The sequence below is a fragment of the Eubalaena glacialis genome, chromosome 4 (genome assembly GCF_028564815.1).
Source record: "Eubalaena glacialis isolate mEubGla1 chromosome 4, mEubGla1.1.hap2.+ XY, whole genome shotgun sequence".
Classification (NCBI taxonomy): domain Eukaryota; kingdom Metazoa; phylum Chordata; class Mammalia; order Artiodactyla; family Balaenidae; genus Eubalaena; species Eubalaena glacialis.
Window position 1 is genome coordinate 31,606,927 of NC_083719.1, and position 17,375 is coordinate 31,624,301.

Consider the following 17,375-nt stretch of genomic DNA (forward strand, 5'->3'; position numbering starts at 1 on the left):
AACATAGACACTGACAGCGTATACCAGCTCTTCAGTAAATATTTGCAAATGGATTGACTAGTCAAGCTTCATTTATTTCGAAGATTCCCTTTGCCCAGGTCTTTCCATAGTCTTCTATTTATTCTCTACTTAGCTCTATCTTTTCTATAAGCTCTATCTGTTCTTTTATTGGCTGTGTCTAAGATGCTGATTGAAAACAGAAACAGCCTTCCAGGTGTGGGACATTCCTAAATACCTGTTCTAGAGGACCCTGGGGAAGCCACAGGAGCCTCCCAATCCAGAATACACACAATGCCTTAAACTCAAAAATTATGCATCAATTGACTAACTTACTGCTGGTATGTTGGTTTGCTTCACGATCTGCTGGTGAACATGTTTGTTCATTCTTTCATGAATTTCAGGTCTGAGAGTTAGAATTTTTCTTGCCTTTTTTGTTTTTCACTCATCTGAATTTTGGCTTAAAAGTAGAAATAGGAGAAACTAAAATCAGCAGAATGAGGGCCACATGGAGTAGATATGATTTTCTGAACTGATGTGTGTGTGTGTGTGTGTCTGTGTGTGTGTGTGTTTACATGTATATACGTATTTTGGAAGGTGGCTGGGGCCTGGGGCGGGGGGGAACCTCTTCTCTCTACCTCTTGATGTCCTGTAAACTGTGTCAACTCCAAAGCCACAATTTCTATTTTTATATTGGGCTCTGACAATAAATAGTCGGATTTTTATTTTATTTTACATTGGTCTTCTCCAATGGCGATGCACCCACTTTGGACACACTGTCTACACTAGCATTACACTTTGCAAACCAACCTGACCTGACTGTAGCTGGGACAATCTGCAGTGGGAGCAGCAGGAATTCACATAAATCAGACGCTAGTCAGGTGTGGAAGCTGAGGTTGACTGATCCTATGTGCCCACCACCTCTTGTATCCTCACTTGTTTAAACCCTTTGTGGACAAAATCAATTTTCCACAAGAAGAGTTAAACAAGAATGAACACAAGAGGCTCTTTGCCTCTTCACTTCCGACCCTTCTTTGGTGAACACTCTGCTCCAAAATTGCAGTTAGAAAAATCTCAAATTCAACCTTGGGCATGTTTCTTTTGGCTTCACTTGTGACACGTCTCTAAATAAATGTTAGCGTTTTGCAACTTTGAAAAATACCAGAAGTACACATTTCTCCATAAAAGCCAGGAAATTCTCAGTATTAGAGCATGAGCCATAACTCTGACTCTTTACTGGAGAATGAGTGTGCACGGCCTCCCTCCAGTGCATGCTTAGGCCTCTCCAGATCAGGTGGTGCAGGTGGCCATCTGGATAGAATCAGTATCAGCTCAGCAACAAGTCCTGTGAAGACCCCAGGTTTCAATTTTCTAACAGGAGACTCACATTCTCCACCTGAACTGACTGGTGTGAAGAAAATATGGGTACACTGAATGTACCTAAGGAAAGGTAATGCTCGTCCACACGTTCCTGTGGTACAAGTGGGAGCTATGTTATAACTTCCCACAACGCAATCCACAATAGTGAGATCTGGTCATGCAATCTATGACTTTCCCTGGATAGGTAGTAAACATAGTTCATCTATGTTAAAATCAAGGGTAGGCAAAAAAAATATGAAGAAGCAATTCACAGAGGAGGAAACATAAATGGCTACTAAACATATGACGAAATGAATTATCATGGTGGTTATCAGGGAAATGCAAGTGAAAACTACAACAGGTTACCATTTTATGCCGTTAGATGGGGTATAAAATGACACTAAATGATGGTATGGATGTTGAACAATGTGAAATCTTATACCCTGCTGTTGGGAGTATACATTGGTTCAGTTACTTTAGAGAAAAATTTGGCATTATTTAGTCACGGTGAAGATGTACATTCCCTTTGCCTTAGGTAGTCAGTCCACTATTAGAACAAGTCTCACACGAGTGCAAAGGAGATATGTACATGGACATCTGGAGTAAGATTACTGGTTAAAACAAAACAATGGAAACAACTTAACGTCCATCAACAGTGCATAAATAAATGGTGGTGCCTTCATATAATCAAGTACTATATAGGGGTGAAAATGAACAAGAGCAACATGCATCAACATAGATGAAGGTCACAAACAAAAAGAGAACAAAAGCCATTTGTAGACTAATAAATACAGTATGATATTACTGATACATAGTTAAAAACAGGCAAAATACCACATGTTTCTCAGGGATCCATATATATGCATATAATAAAAGTGTAAAGAAATGCATGAAAATGAAAAGCACAAAATCAGGATGGTGAGTTGATCTGGGATGGAGAACACACTTGTTCTGGGATGGGAAGGATACACAGAAAGTTATCTCTTATTTTGATATAACTTGTATTTCTTAAACTGGGTGGGTATTCATTGTATTCTTCTTTATATCATTTTGTATGCCTTAAATATTTTATAATACACTTAAAAATATTCCTTTGAGATGCCAAAGAATTGCAGAGCTAGAAAGGCCTTAGAAATCATCTAGTTCAACAATCTCCCTTTAAACATGATGACAAATAACTAAAATCAGAAATGGAAGAGGAGGCATTGTAACTAATGGCACAGAAGTAAAAAGGAATATAAGAGGCTACTATAAACAATTATATGCCAACAAATTGGATAACCTAGAAGAAAGGATACATTCTTAGAAACACACAAACTATGAAGACTGAATCAGGAAGAAACAGAAAATCTGAACATACCTATAGCTAGCTAGTAAGGAGATTGAATTAGTAATCAAAAACCTCTCAACAAAGAAAAGTCCAGGACCGGATGGCTTCACAGAATAATTCTACCAAACATTTAAAGAAGAATTAATGTCAATCCTTCTCAAACTCTTCCAAAAAATTGAAGAGGAGGGAATACTTTCAAACTCCTTTTACAAGGCCAATATTACCCTGATACCAAAGCCAGACAAAGAGATGAAAAGAAAAGAAAACTACAGACCAATATCCCTGATGAATACTGATGTAAAAATCCTCAACAAAATATTAGCTAACCAAGTTCAATAGCACATTAAAAGGATTATACACCATAACCAAGTGGCATTTATCCCTCGGATGTAAGGATGGTTCAACATACAAAAATCAATGAATGTAACACACTACGTTGATAGAATAATAGACAAAATTTACATGTTCACCTCAACTGATGCAGAAAAAGCATTTGACATAATTAAAAATCCTTTTTTGATGAAAACACTGAAGAGACTATGAATAGAGGGAAACTACATCAACATAATAAAGGTCATATACTAAAATCCTATATAGCTAACATCATACTCAACAGTGAAAAGCTGACAGCTTCTCCTCTAAGATAGAAACAGGACTAATATCCACTCTTGCCATTTCTATTCAACATAGTACTGGAAGTCCAAGCCAGAGCAATTAGGCAAGAAAAATAAATAGAAGGCATTCAAATTGGAAAAGAAGAAGTAAAATTATCTGTTTGCAGATTACATGATCTTATATGTAGAAAACCCTAAAGATTCCACAAAAAACGAAATTGTTAGAATTAATAAACTAATCCAGCAAAGTTGCAGGATATAAAACCAGCACTCAGAAATCACTTGCATTTTTATGCACCAACAGTGAATGATCCAAAAAGAAAATTAAGAAAACAATAACATCAAAAAGAATAAAATACCCTGGAATAAACTTAACCAAGGAGGTAAAAGACTTGTACACTGAAAACTACAGAACAGTGATAAAAGAAATTAAAGAAGACACAAATAAGTGGAAAGAAATCCCATGTTCATGGATTGGAAGACTTAATATTGTTAAGACGTCCATACTGCCCAGACCCATATACAGATTCGATAAAATCCCCATCAAAATCCCAATGGCATTTTTTGTAGAAAGGAAAAAAATCATAAAATACACATAGCATCTCAAAAAATCCCAAATAGCCAAAAAATCTTGAGAAAGAAGAACAAAGCTGGAGGCTGCACACTTTCTGATTTCAAAACATACTACAAAGCTATAGTAATCAAAATTGTATAGTGCTGGCATAAATACAGACATATAGACCAGTGGAACTAAATAGAGAGCCCCCAGATAAACCCTCATGTATATGGTCAAATGATCTTTGACAAGGATACTAAGGCTACAAAATGGGAAAAGGATAATCTCTTCAATAAATGGTGTTGAGAAAACTGAATATCCACATGCAAAAGAATGAAGGTGGACCCTTATCTTACACTATATACAAAAATTAAAGTCCTAAATGTAAGACCTGAAACTATAAAACTCCTAGAAGAAAACACAGGGGAAGACTTCATGACATTGGAGTAGGCAACGATTTCTTAGATACAACCAAATGCACAGGCAACAGAAGCAAAAACAGACAAGTGGTACTACATCAAACTTTAAAACTTATGCACAGCAAAGGGTACAATTATCAGAGTAATAGGCAACCTACAGAATGGGAGAAAATATTTGCAAACCACATATTGAATAAGGAATTAGTCTTCAGAATATACAAAGAACTCCTATAACCCAACAACAACAAAGCAAATAACCTGATTAAAAATGGGCAAAGGACTTGAACAGGTATTTCTCCAAAGAAGATATACAAATGGCCAACACATATATGAAAAGATGCTCAATACCACTAATCGTCAAGAAAATGCAAATAAAAACATGAGATATCACCTCAAAACTGTTAGGATGGCCACTATACAAACCAAACCAAACCAAACCCCAGAAAATAATGAGTGTTGGATATGAAGAACTTGGAGTTTTTGTGCACTGTTGACGGGGTTATAAAATGGTGTAGCCATTATGAAAAACAATATGGGGGTTTCACAAGAAATTAAAAATAGAACTACCATATGATCCAGCAATGCCACTTCTGGGTATATATCCAAAAGAACTGAAAATAGGATCTCGAAGAGATATTTGCACACCCACATTCATTGCAACATTATTCACAATAGCCAAGATCTGGAAGCATCCTAAATGTTCATCAACAGATGAACAGATAAAGAAAATGTGTATATACATGTAATGGAATACTATTCAGCTTTAATAAAGAAGGAAATCCTGGCATGTGCTACAACATGGATAAACTTGAGGACATTACGCTAAGTTGAATAAGCTGGTCACAAAAAGACAAATACTGCATGATTCCACTTATATGAGGTAGTAAAGTAATTAAACTTATAGAAACGGAAAGTAGGATGGTGTCTGCCAGGGCCTGAGGGGAGGGGAAAATAAGACTTTGCTTTTCAATGGGTATAGAATTTTAGTAATACAAGATGAAAATATTCTAGAAATCTGTTGTATAACACCATGAATGGCATATAGTTAACAATGCTGTACTGTGCACTTAAACATTATTAAGAGGGTAAATTTATGCTGTGTGTTTTTTTACAACTAAAAAACAAAAAAACATGATGAAAGCAAGGTCCAGGATGATGGAATGACTTACCCAAGATCAGGAACTAGTTAGTGCTGGGGCTAGAACGGGGGCTGGCCAAGTCCAGATCATAGGCCTTTTCTCTACACCTTGCCACCTCCTTGAGCTGATTTGTTTTATTTGTAACACCATTTCAGAGATGTGAGATGGCCTTTAGTGATGATTGCTCTGGGGGAGAATCAACTCTTTGTTGAACCATGATGTCTCTGCTTCAAATATTGCCTTATATCTTTGTGAGGCTTGCCCATCAAACTTCTCTAATTGAGTTCCTAATTTTATTGCAAGCAATCACACATTAATATTGTGCTCAGCTTTTGCTGCCTTTCAATTGTGGAGCTCAGGGCCCTTCCAAGGCAGTTAAGATTCATGATTTGCTTACTGAATGACATGACAGCTATATTATAGAGAGAAAAATACTGAGGCCTAGAAAGGTTAAAGGGCCTATCTAACATTACAATGTCATCCTTGAGGGGAAGACGCTTTATTTTAAGGTCAAATTATTTAAAACTTCTCCACCCCCTCCCTCACTTCAGCAGACGATGGTCTGTCTCATTCCCTAGCAGTGGAAAGTGATTAAAATATAGAACTTTTAGTCCCAGCAGTACCTTTTGACCTTGGAAATGCCCTTCCCACCACCAGCCTCTGTGAGAAAAGTATAAAGCGTTTCCTTGGTTCTAAGGACACCTTTCTGCAAATTTTCGTAATTTGGGGTGACTGTGAGTCCAAGGTGAGAGGGGGCATGGGAACCGCTCCCCAGAGCGGGAATGTGGGCATGTTAAAATAAGTAGCCCCTGCAAATGGGAGTTCACAGCCAAAGGCGTCCTGAGTCCAGTCATAACTCATGGTTTCCTGAACACTCCAGAGGCTCCTGAGGGTAATTAGGGCTGCCTTCTCAGGGGCCCATGTGCCCCAAATGGGCCCCTGGGGATTGAGGCTGGGCACCCGGTCAGCCGGCCTCTTGGATCAGCTCAGGTTCTGGGTTTAGAAAATAACAGGCTGCCAGCCATTGACCCGTCTTCCCGGAGGGTTTGCTTCCTTTCGGTGAACTTGCCTAAACTGGCTTCCAGGAAGAATGCCAGGCGCGCGGCATTCTTCAATACAGACAAGCAGTGGCCGCCCGGGGTGCCGGGGTGCCGGCTTCCCCAGGACCCTGCTGCCCCCGCGTGGACCCCGAAGCCCCGCCTCCCAGGGGGCGTTTGCTGGTGCCCAGAGGCTCCTGGGATCCCAGCGTTCGTGGGTATCCCTGCGCCCCGCCGAATCTCCCGCCTTGCATTCCTCACCCCGGGGTGGGCATTCTTGTCGTCCCCCCCCCCACCCCCGGGCCTCCAGCCTGACCTCTGGGTCCTGATGTTGGCACGGATTTATGACCCTGAGCTGCTTTTTTATTTCTTCGGGAAGTAAATGTTTTGGTTGGGAAGTTTTTCAATTTCCTCCTGGCTTGGACCAAACTGCTCAGATTTCCAAGGGTGAGATTCCCCTCTCCTCCTGGCTAGGAGGCTCACTCCACCTGCAGACAGGCCTCTGCAAATGCTTTGAGGGTGGAGCAGACAGGAAGCCCCTCCCTGGCAGGCCTCCTCCTTTCCAAAATGTACATGAGGGGCAGGGGCATAATGACAGCCATCAACCAGCCTTCCCTAAGTGTCCCCTCCAAGTCAATCACCAATTCTCCTAAGCCACAATCTCCTAGGACAGGGCCGGAAACCGACGCCTTCCCCCAGTGGCCCAGGTGGTTCTGATACACCCCAAAGTTCTAGACCAACTGCTGTAGTCACTGTACAGTAGAGAGAATGGGGCAAAGCAAATCTTAGTCCCCCTACTTTTAGGGGGAACTAATCCTCCTGAAGCCGTACAGCATCATTCGCAAGAAAAAATGATGAACCCAAGACAGTGCAACAATGCCATGCATCGGCTTCTCACCAACAACATTGCGCCTTTTTTCTTTCTTTCTTTCTTTTTTTCCCTCCATAAGATCCCCTCCTTCTAATCCCCATACTCACCCTCCCACGCAGTTTTCCCTCTTAGCCTGGTGCCCGACACGATGTCATTTGAAAGTCAGGGAAAGCAGGAAAGTAAGGGAAAGCAGTAAATTCGGGGCATCCCTTTTATACCTTGGTGAATATCTTCCGTTTTGATGGGCCCTTTTATCCTGAAATGCTTCACCCACTTTATATCCCAGGATAACTTCACCCACCACTGAAGTACCGCCAGCCGGCTCGGGAGGGTAAAGTGGCAGCTGTTCCTCTGTTTAGGGCAGGAAGCGAAGAAGAACATGATATTCAATTAAAACTGCAGGGGGAATTCAGCGAGACAGCAGGGTCTAATGGAGACTGATGGCCCGGGAGATCAGCCGGTCTGAGTTCTATCCCCATCTCTGCCACCAGCTCATGGGGGTGACCTTGGGCCTGTCACTAAAACGTTCTGGGCCTTCGTTTCATCTGAAAAATGGTGGTGATGATACCTGTATCTTCACAGGGATAGTTCTGAGGATTAGGGAGATTAGGAAAATACACAGGGCTCTTTTGATCCCTTCAAAGTCAGCAGCAAAAGATGGATGGATGCAGAAAGCCGTCTTAGGCTGAGTGGAATCGGCTGCCAATTACAGGATGTGATTCGAGGTGTAATGAAAAGGTGGCCAGTGCAGAGATACCTCGCCTACCAGCCTGAAGAGTTGCTCTGAAATCCCATTGCTGGAATGGCATGCAGAGAGCCAGGTTCAAATATAAATGTGACCTATAGGAGTGACAGCACCTCACCTGCCTTCTCATGAGTTGGCTGGAACAGTTTGCCAGTTTCCCAGGAGAAAAAAGTGTCCTGAGTGAGTGGGGAACTTGAACAGGTCCATGTTATTGGAGCAGAGTTTAGTACAAAGGATGAACAAAATTGGTGTCAGAATGATGGTGGTTAGGGACTTGGGGAGGGAAGTAATATTACAGAAGCTGTTTTTTTAAAACACTTGTAATCAATGTTAGGTTATCAATAACAATAAGATAGCCCTCCCAAGGTGATGTTGGCTGATGTCTGTCCTCTCTGTAAGACACTGTACCTGTCATTTCTTATCGATTTTTGCTCTTTATATATAGCTATCCTTACATATATGTTCAGGACACCAAGAAAAAGAGTCGTTCTCCAGAAAGCATTATGATGATGATGACTGCAGTTGTGTTGGCCAGTATTATCATTTCCATGTACACGTTTGGTAGGTGTCAGGCATCATACTAGGGAGGGTGATGGAGTCCAGGAGCTTGAGTTGGATTCCCAGTTCTATCACTTTGCTCTGGGACCCTGAATGCTTGAGCTTTCTGAAACCCAGTTTCACTATTTGGAAAATTGGGGTAAGAGACCTGCTTCACAGCTCTTTCCAGAGGATCAAATGGCGTGGTGCAATGTGCAAAAGGCATATGTATATGGCAGAGGGCAATAAAAAGGAGAGCTGTTGTCTCAGTCAGGGTAGGCTGGGTTATGCTGCAGTAACAAATAGCCCATAACCCCAACATTCTATGGCTTAAAGCAACAAAGGTAGATTTCTTACTCCTGCTACAGGTCTACCACAGGTCAGCCTAGGGGGCGCTCTGCTCATTGTAGTCAGAGTAGGACACAGGCTGGTGGAACAGCCATCAGCCGCTGGGTCAGAGGGAAATAAAGAACTGCATTGGCTCTTAAAGCTTCTGCTTCTAGTTCATTAACCCAAGAAAGTCACACGGCCCTATCGACTTCAGGTGGGTGGGGAAGTGCGATCCTACTACGTGTCAGAAGAAGAGAGATCTGGGCTCTTTATTCACAGCCCTATGGCAGGCACAGTTGCTGTTCTACAAGGCTGGATAAGATGTGGTCCCTGCCTTCAAGGAGCTTACCCAGAACTTACCTCCAGATCATGCCCCAGAGTCTCCAGAAACAGCTCCAGAAGAGCGCACGCACCTTCCTCCCCGGATTCCCTCCCCCACCTCTGCCCCACGCCTTCTCCTGGGCTGGGCTGCACTCAGTCCCATCTCAGGAATGCCTGTGCTAAAGGCAGGTGGAACACCCACCTGCTTCCTTGGCCTCTGCCACACTGGTTGTAAAATAACCCCAAGGCCTCTCTTTCAGAGCTGGTGTCCTGCCTTTGTCCTTCACCCGGACTGCACGGAGAGGTGCCCAGGCAGCAGGCCCCTCAGGACGGCCTGGCTGCAGCCAATTGCACTGGGCTTGACTGCTGCTGGGAAGCACAACTCTTCACCTGCCTCCAGCCCTTCCTGGGCCTGATGCCTGCTGACCGTCCCTTGGCCCAAGTTCAGGTCTGTCATTCTGCCTTTGGGGAAGAAGCAGGCAAACTTAGGTCAGGCTTTGCCCCTCCCAACCTCCCTTAGAACCGTTTTCCTGCTCTTCTGCCAGACTGTAGACATCTCCGACATCCCCTTCTCCATCATCCACAGATTCCTGGCATGGCCTGAGATTCAGCAAAGTTTTCCCTCCTTCCTCCTGAGTCATGTCCCTTCTCCTTGACACTTCGGTGGGGACCCTGAAAGAAAATGAAAGGGTTTAATGTAATATTCTTAGTAATAACAATAAATAGCTTACCATGTGCCAGGCTCTGAGTACATAACAAATACTAACTCATTAAATGTTCACAACAAACCTACAAAATCGGGATTATTTATAGTCTCATTTTAGAAATGAGGTGGAAACAGGCCCAGAGAGGTGAAGTAAGTTGTCCAAGGTCACACAGCTAGTAAGTGACAGAAGCTGGGATATAACCCAGGCAGTCTGACTGCAAAGCACATGCAAATCGTTTTCCGTCATGGTAGTTATTTATACAGTGGTTGAGAGAGGTGGTTGAAGTTATGGATTGTAAGAGCGATTCACTCCCAGATGCCTTCATGAGGTATTATGAGGCTGTCACTGCCCTCTGGTGGTCATTAGTGAGCATTGCCACTCAAAGTGCACTGACCCTAACCCGCTGGCAAAGCGTTTCACGGAATTCAGAGTAAACTGGCAAATAAATGCTCAGCTTACATGAGGCAGTGTCATATTGACTATTTCTTTCCCTCTGGCTTGGTGTGTCTTACAGTTGTTTTTTTCCTCTGGGAGGAAAAAAAAAAAAAGAAGGGAGAACAAAATGCACACAGGCAGCTCTCCACCTCTATGAGAATAAGCAGAAGAAAACCGCAATTATGTAACTATCAAATAAGTCTATGTGTTTATTGTCATGGAAATTGTGATGTAGCATGGATGCCCATGAAATGTCATCCTAAACAGATGCACAAGCACATTTTCAGTCGTTTATAACTAAGTTAGCGTAAAATGCTCGCCTTAATTAATCAGGGTATTCTTCCACTATAGAACGCTGCATGCAAGAAGATTCTTATTTTTAAAGTTCAGCCACTTTGGATAATCTGTGTTCGAAAAGAAATCTGAAGTCATTTTTTGGTTTGATGTAGAAAGACGAAGGTGACCACGTCTGACGTGGTTGTAATCGGACAGCTTGGCCTGAGAAAGTGTTTCGTTAGTTACTACAATTCAGGAGTAACCTGGCTTCTTATTAAGCCCCAGCCAAGAGGACCCCTCAGACAAGGTGATCCGGTAAGTCTTCATGGGGGGGAGGGGGAGGGAAAGATGACGGAGGAAAGGGATCCCCGCCTGCAGCCACAGAAACCCCTGGTCTGGTCCTGGAGGCTTGCCCAGGAATTGCCCAGATGAAGCCCCTGGTAACAGGTGGGAGACCTGAGGAGTCATGGCTTCTGGAGGTTGGGTTTTCAGCCCCCAGATGGAGAATCATTAGCATTGGCAGATCTTAATTTGGCTACTTAGTTTCCCTTCTTGAGAAGATCAAGCAAGTTATGCATGCACAGGACTTTGGTCACACCAACAGTAAATGCTTCACTGATCAGAATTCCTCTGTGTATTTGTCATCCCCTGCCAACACACTTTGCTCATATCAATGTGAAAAATTGCAAGAAAACTGCTGATAGGAAGAGTTAGTAAGACAGACCTACTTTCAGGACACATTTAGGATCTGTACTTAGCCCCAGCCGCAGGTCATGCCTGGACGATGAACACCCATATCCTGTCCTTGGGTAACGTTTCTGGTCCATGCCTACACCTTCAAATCATTGTCTCCACATGGGCCACGTGCAAATCCATTTCCTTACTGCTGCGTCTGTCCTGGGGTCCCATCTTGCATCCAGCTGCCCAGTGGCAAGCTCCATCCAGGTGCCCCCCATGACCCCACTCAGCATGTCCAAGGTAGACCAGAGTGTCCTGTCCCTGGAAGTGCCTCCCCTCGACATCTTGATTTCTTTCACCAGCTTCACCATCTCCCTGTGATTCCAGCTCAAAACCTGAAATTCCTCAACTTTGCTTCACGCTCCTGCCCCACACACTGGATCTAGTCACTTGCAGAGATGGCTTACATCTGTCCTCTTCTTCCTGCTCCCCAACCTCACTGCCCTAGATGGCACGATGTAGTGGATGAGTACCAGTTTCAGAGTCAGACATGGGTTCAAATCCCAGCTCTGTTGTTTACTATATGTATGAGTATGGACTTTTTACTTAATGTATTCAAGCCTCATTTGTGCAATGGAAGATGGATGATGAGTTCAGTAGGATAATCTAGGTTAAATGTCTGGCATGTGGTAGGTGCTCAGTGTATATTATTTCTCTTTCCTTCCATTCAGGCCTTGTTGTTTCTCACCAGGGCTAACTTCACAGCCTCCCAGTTAGCCCTCGATCCTTTGCTCGCCATCACTAGTATGGATTGAATACCCATTATTTGCCAGGCACTAAGCTGACCACTAGAAGAGAAACATTAAACAATTCCACAGGGCCCTGCCCCCATGAAACTCATAGTACAACAGAGCAAGTTAAATTCTCTGCTTCCAGTGATTTATTTGTACTCTTCTGCCCAGTGAATCTTGCTAAAGCATAGATCACTCGTGACATTTCCCTCTTCAAGACCGTCAATGGCTCTCCACTTCTCATCTCATGAGATATATGTTCCTTTGCCTACATTCAGGGCCTCCTTAGTTAATAAGGGCCTCACCTCCTCTCGCAGCCTAATTTCCTCCGCCCACAGACCCTCCTTTCTGCAAGCAGAGCTACTTGCCTGTCCCACAATAAAGTAGATAATTGTTTTTTTTATTTTTAATGACTGATTATTGTAACGTCCTTCTTGTTGGGAGAAATCCCCGTGACTGTGGGTCTTGGTGAGAAACAGGACTGTCTTCACGCAGAGGTGGGAGTACAGGTTCTTTTTCCCAGTCCGTGGATACTGGGATGTAGGCAAATGGTCAAGGCTTGGACAGTCCAAAACCGTCCCCAGGATTCTGAACTTTGAGGGAGTGACATGGTATCAGATGAAACACTTAAAGGTTTTAACTGAAAAGATCTTAAGGAAGAGACTATTTACAGAGGTATGGGCAGGGTTAAGGAGGTTAGGAAAACCAACAAGAGGTGATGAAGTCCTCCCAGCCCCCGGGAGTAGCTACACCCTTGGGATGTACTTATAAAGACAAATCTAGATGAAAGTTTATGTCCCCCCCCCAACTTTAAAAAAATGTGACAGTTTTCTAATTTTATCAGCAAAAATGTGAAGAATCACATAAGAATGTATTCTCAGCTTGTCTGCCCAAGGAGGGAAGGGCATAATTTTAGTCTGTGACATTAGTTCAAGCATCTGGAAGTGATCCTAGTTGTTAGCTTGGTCAATAGACTGAAGCTACTAAATGACATCAAGATGAGATAAATCCCTTAGAATGATGTAGAAGAAGAACTCAAAAGACCTGGAGGGATGGGAACGCAGGAGTGGATTTAGCATGTTTGATCAGCACCCATCCTCTGTGTTTCTGAAGAGGGCCCAGTTACCAGGCTCTTCACCAAGACCTTTAGAAATAATGCAGGAGGGGAGACCCACCATCTTTGAACAGTACATATGGGCTGCGTGTGCGAGTGGAAGGTTCTACATTTGAAACAGGGTCCCTGACTTCAGTGGGGTGGAGAGGCAGTAGGAGGGGGCAGAGGAGAAGCCCTTATGAGACAGAGACAAAGGGGAGGGTGTTTACCATGATAAGCATAAGAGTTGACTTGGAGTGATCAAACAAGCATTTTTGGTAGAGAATTCCCTGGCGGTCCAGTGGTTAGGATTTGGTGCTTTCACTGCCAGGGGCTGGGTTCAATCCCTGGTGAGGGAACCAAGATTCCGCAAGCTGCGTGGCCAAAAAAATTTAAAAAGAATTTTTGGCAGAAGTTTACTGATTCTGAAGTTCCATGTGTATATGGATTATCACAGCCCTATTTGCACAACTGAAAATAATTTTCAGGGTGAGAGGCTGTAGATTAGCCCAATTTGGGGTAATATAAACATGTGGCCAGGGAGAAGCAACACTGAAACACCACTGCCCTCTCAATTCCTGACTCCCTTCAGGGAACCAGAGGCCCAAGGATGGAGGAAGGGAGTGAACTTTGACACAGGCAGACAATTGGACACCAGAGAGGCATCGGGGGCCCCTGTACCTGACCACCGCCTGCCCTTCAGCAAAGCCAACGTGTCCAAGTTATTGGGAAGGAACAGCTGGGATAAACGAACTTGAAGAGCGTCTAGTCACAGGAAAAATATGGTTTTTTCTTTCTTGATTTCACATTTTTGTGTCCAACTAAAATGAACAATTTAGTGACAGAATTGAGACTTTCGATCTATAAACACCAAAGTGATAGCATGTCCTGCTGATTCACAGTTGACCTGTTTAGTATGGGGTAATATTCCTCATACACAGAAGGGACTTGGACCTGGGAAGATCTCACTTTATTCAGACTCAACCCATCAGATCTCAAAGAATTATAGTCTAAGAGAACTCAGGCCACAGTCTTAGAGCTCTCTTTCCTATTGATGAAAAAGGAATTTCCAAAGACAGTTTACAATGGAAGACCCTCCTGCTGGCAGAGTAGTGAATGAGATAGTGTGCTTGGGCAAGTATTCAATACACTCCTATTGCAAACCTGGTGGTAAAGAAAAATCCCTGACTCAGCTAAAAACCTGAACTATTTTGATAAGTTAAATTGAAAACGTCTCTCTTAGGTCCTGATGCCTAAAAGTTATCAATAAAAGTCATCAAATATAATTAAATAATTTCCATATCTTGTGACCATGTGTCTGACTTGAGCTAAGCCACAATGGCAGAAAGTAATAGTAGACAGAAAAATACATGAAGAAGTTGGGTACCATAGGAAGGACCCCGCAATAACATCTCGAGGACACAGTATGGCTCTTCCTCCTAGTTTTCCAAAAATCTCTGAAGACCATTTACCAAGGTAACTGGGTACTTGGGAAAAACATTATTTTGACACTGACTCTAAGCTAACAGATTCTTAGAGATTAGAGAGGGAGCTTGTGGAAGCCATGTGATAAGTGACATTTTGTCCAAATCCACCTTGAATACAGCTTAGTGAGATCCCAAGCATATTCTGGTTATTTCACCAGCCCCTGGGTATATAGTTAAAATTAATATTTTAACAGTTAGAAAAATCCCAATTTGTGTAGTAAGATATCTCATGGTAAGAAGGACCCAAAGAAGATTCAAAAAGCCCTACCAAATTGGCAAAAAAAAAAAAAAAAAAGTAATACAGATTTCCTGGGTTAAGGGACGGAGGTATTCATATAAATTAGTGCTACTTGAAAGATACAGGGGTGGTGATTCTCCAGAATAAGGATATTTACCTCATAGAGATATTGTGATCATTAAATGAGTTAATACATGTGCATGGCAAACTATAATCCCTTAATAAAACTTAGCTACTATTTCCACAATTATTAATAATTATAAATCCTATTTAAGTCTGCATGGGGGTGTGCAGAAGACACCCAGATCTTGAAGAATTACGATAGGTTATTTGAGGCTTAATCAGGGATTACACCTAAAATCCTGTCACTAAATTGATCATTTTAGTTGGACACAGGGATTCTAGAGTTTAGGTAAGAGAATGAAAAGTAAATCCTCCCCAGTACAAGAACTTTCCACCTCAAAATTCCCTTGGGGCTTCAGTGGTCTGAGGCAAATGAGGATATCTCCTCCAAGGTGAAGTTATGTCAGTGCTTTTACACCTCCTACCAAGAGGCCTTTGGCCTGAGAGGCTGGGTGGCCTGTTCCAGGTGGGTGCTGAGGCTACCAGACCAAGATGGCCTTTCCCTCCTCCCATGGATGCACTGAAAATACACTCAAGAAACAGAGCTGCACATCACCTAGCTCTGAAAGCCAGTGGGCCTGTGTTCACAAGTTCCACAGGATGATAGCAAACAAAGAAGCAGTTGTCAGGGGGTGAGCCCTCCTTACAGCTATCCCTCCAGGGCTCAGGGTGGTAGGAACAGGCAAAAACACCCATCTTCCCTGGAAGGGTTTTGACAGCATATTTTACAAACTGATGTTGCCTGAGGCTTTGGCTTCTAGTTAGCATTCATCTAGATGCTGACCTCAATCCTCCAGGGAACCCCAGAGATCCAGTGGACACTTGCCAGTCTTCTCCCTCTGGCTCACTCCAACAATATAACTAAGCCACCAGTATGGACTTTCCTGTCTTGAGACCAACAATGTTGTAGAAAGAGGCCGTTCCATCCACCTGGCTCCCAGTGAGTGAGAAAGAAACTTTTGTCGCTTGTTACTGCATTACTTAGCCTGTGCTGACTCATACTCCCTCTTTACCAAGTGTCCCATCACCCAGAAGCAGCGTGCTCTATGGAATGGTAAGATGGCTTAGGCAGTATGCAATTGCAGTGCCAGTTTGGTGTGCTCTCCTGAAGATGGAGAAACCAGTCAAAACCAATGAACATATTATGCAGTTTATCCCACGACATGGTTAGAGATCTGAGGAGCAGATGTAGACCTAACCGCAAAATTTCTCCTCCCCTCTCTGAACCTCCAGCCTCTGTTGTTGTAGAAGTTGTTATAAGCAGGAGACGAGTACTTCCCTCAGGGAAACCAACAATAGCCACATGGACTTGGAAGCTGAGTGTGCCACCTGGTCAGTTTTGGCTGCACATCCTACTGCGTGAACAGGCAAAAGAGTCTCCATTTCCTAGACTCTTGCCAGCTGCCGTCTGGTTGGGTCCTACTAGGGAGCACTGACTGGATATTGGAAAGTGAGCAGGGGAGAGGACAGACTTGTGCTGTTTCTAGGTGCTGGAGGTATCTTTCCAGCAGATAGTAATAGACACCTCTGTGCTCTGGTGTCCTTTGACAGGTGCAGCATTGCAGCATGATTTCCTGGAGCCTACAGTGGAACTTGGTGCCCTCTCAGTGGTGCCAACACTAGCCACACAGTGTCCCCTTGGCAAGCCAGCATTGCCATATGGTGCTTCCCATTAGGGATGTCCCAGCACCAGCTGGGGGAGCCCCGTGTTCCAGGACTGTTCCGGGTGGCAGCCCCTCTGCAGCAGTCCTGTGGGCTGCGAGACACCCCCGGCAGTGGGGAGGATGAGCTCTTGGCTGTGGATGAAACCACCTCTTCTTTGTTTCTGCAGCCATAGGGATAGAAACTTCTTCCTTCAGCTACGTTTCTCTGCATTGCCTGGCCTTCCTGATTTTGCTTTCTTGGCTGATTCCATGTTTTTGTAAACAATTCCCTGAATGAAATCCTTAGTTAGAAATGTTTAGCTTGATATCAGCTTTCTGGATTGGACCCCCGAACGATACACTATCCATTTTAGAAAGCACATCCCGAATGCCCTCCCCTCCCTGAAGTCTTATCTGATCTCCCATCCAGAAGTAGTATACGAACTATCTGCGATGATTTAATGCTTTTTGAACATCTTTTGACATTTGTGATTTTCCATCTTGTATAAAATTCATTTATTCTGTCCCACTCAATTTCCATTAGATTGTAAACACACTGAAAGCAATCACTGAATTGCAGTCATTTTTTTATCTCCTACAGCAACTAGCTCGGTACCATGAACTCAGTTGATGTTCTGAGAAAATATCA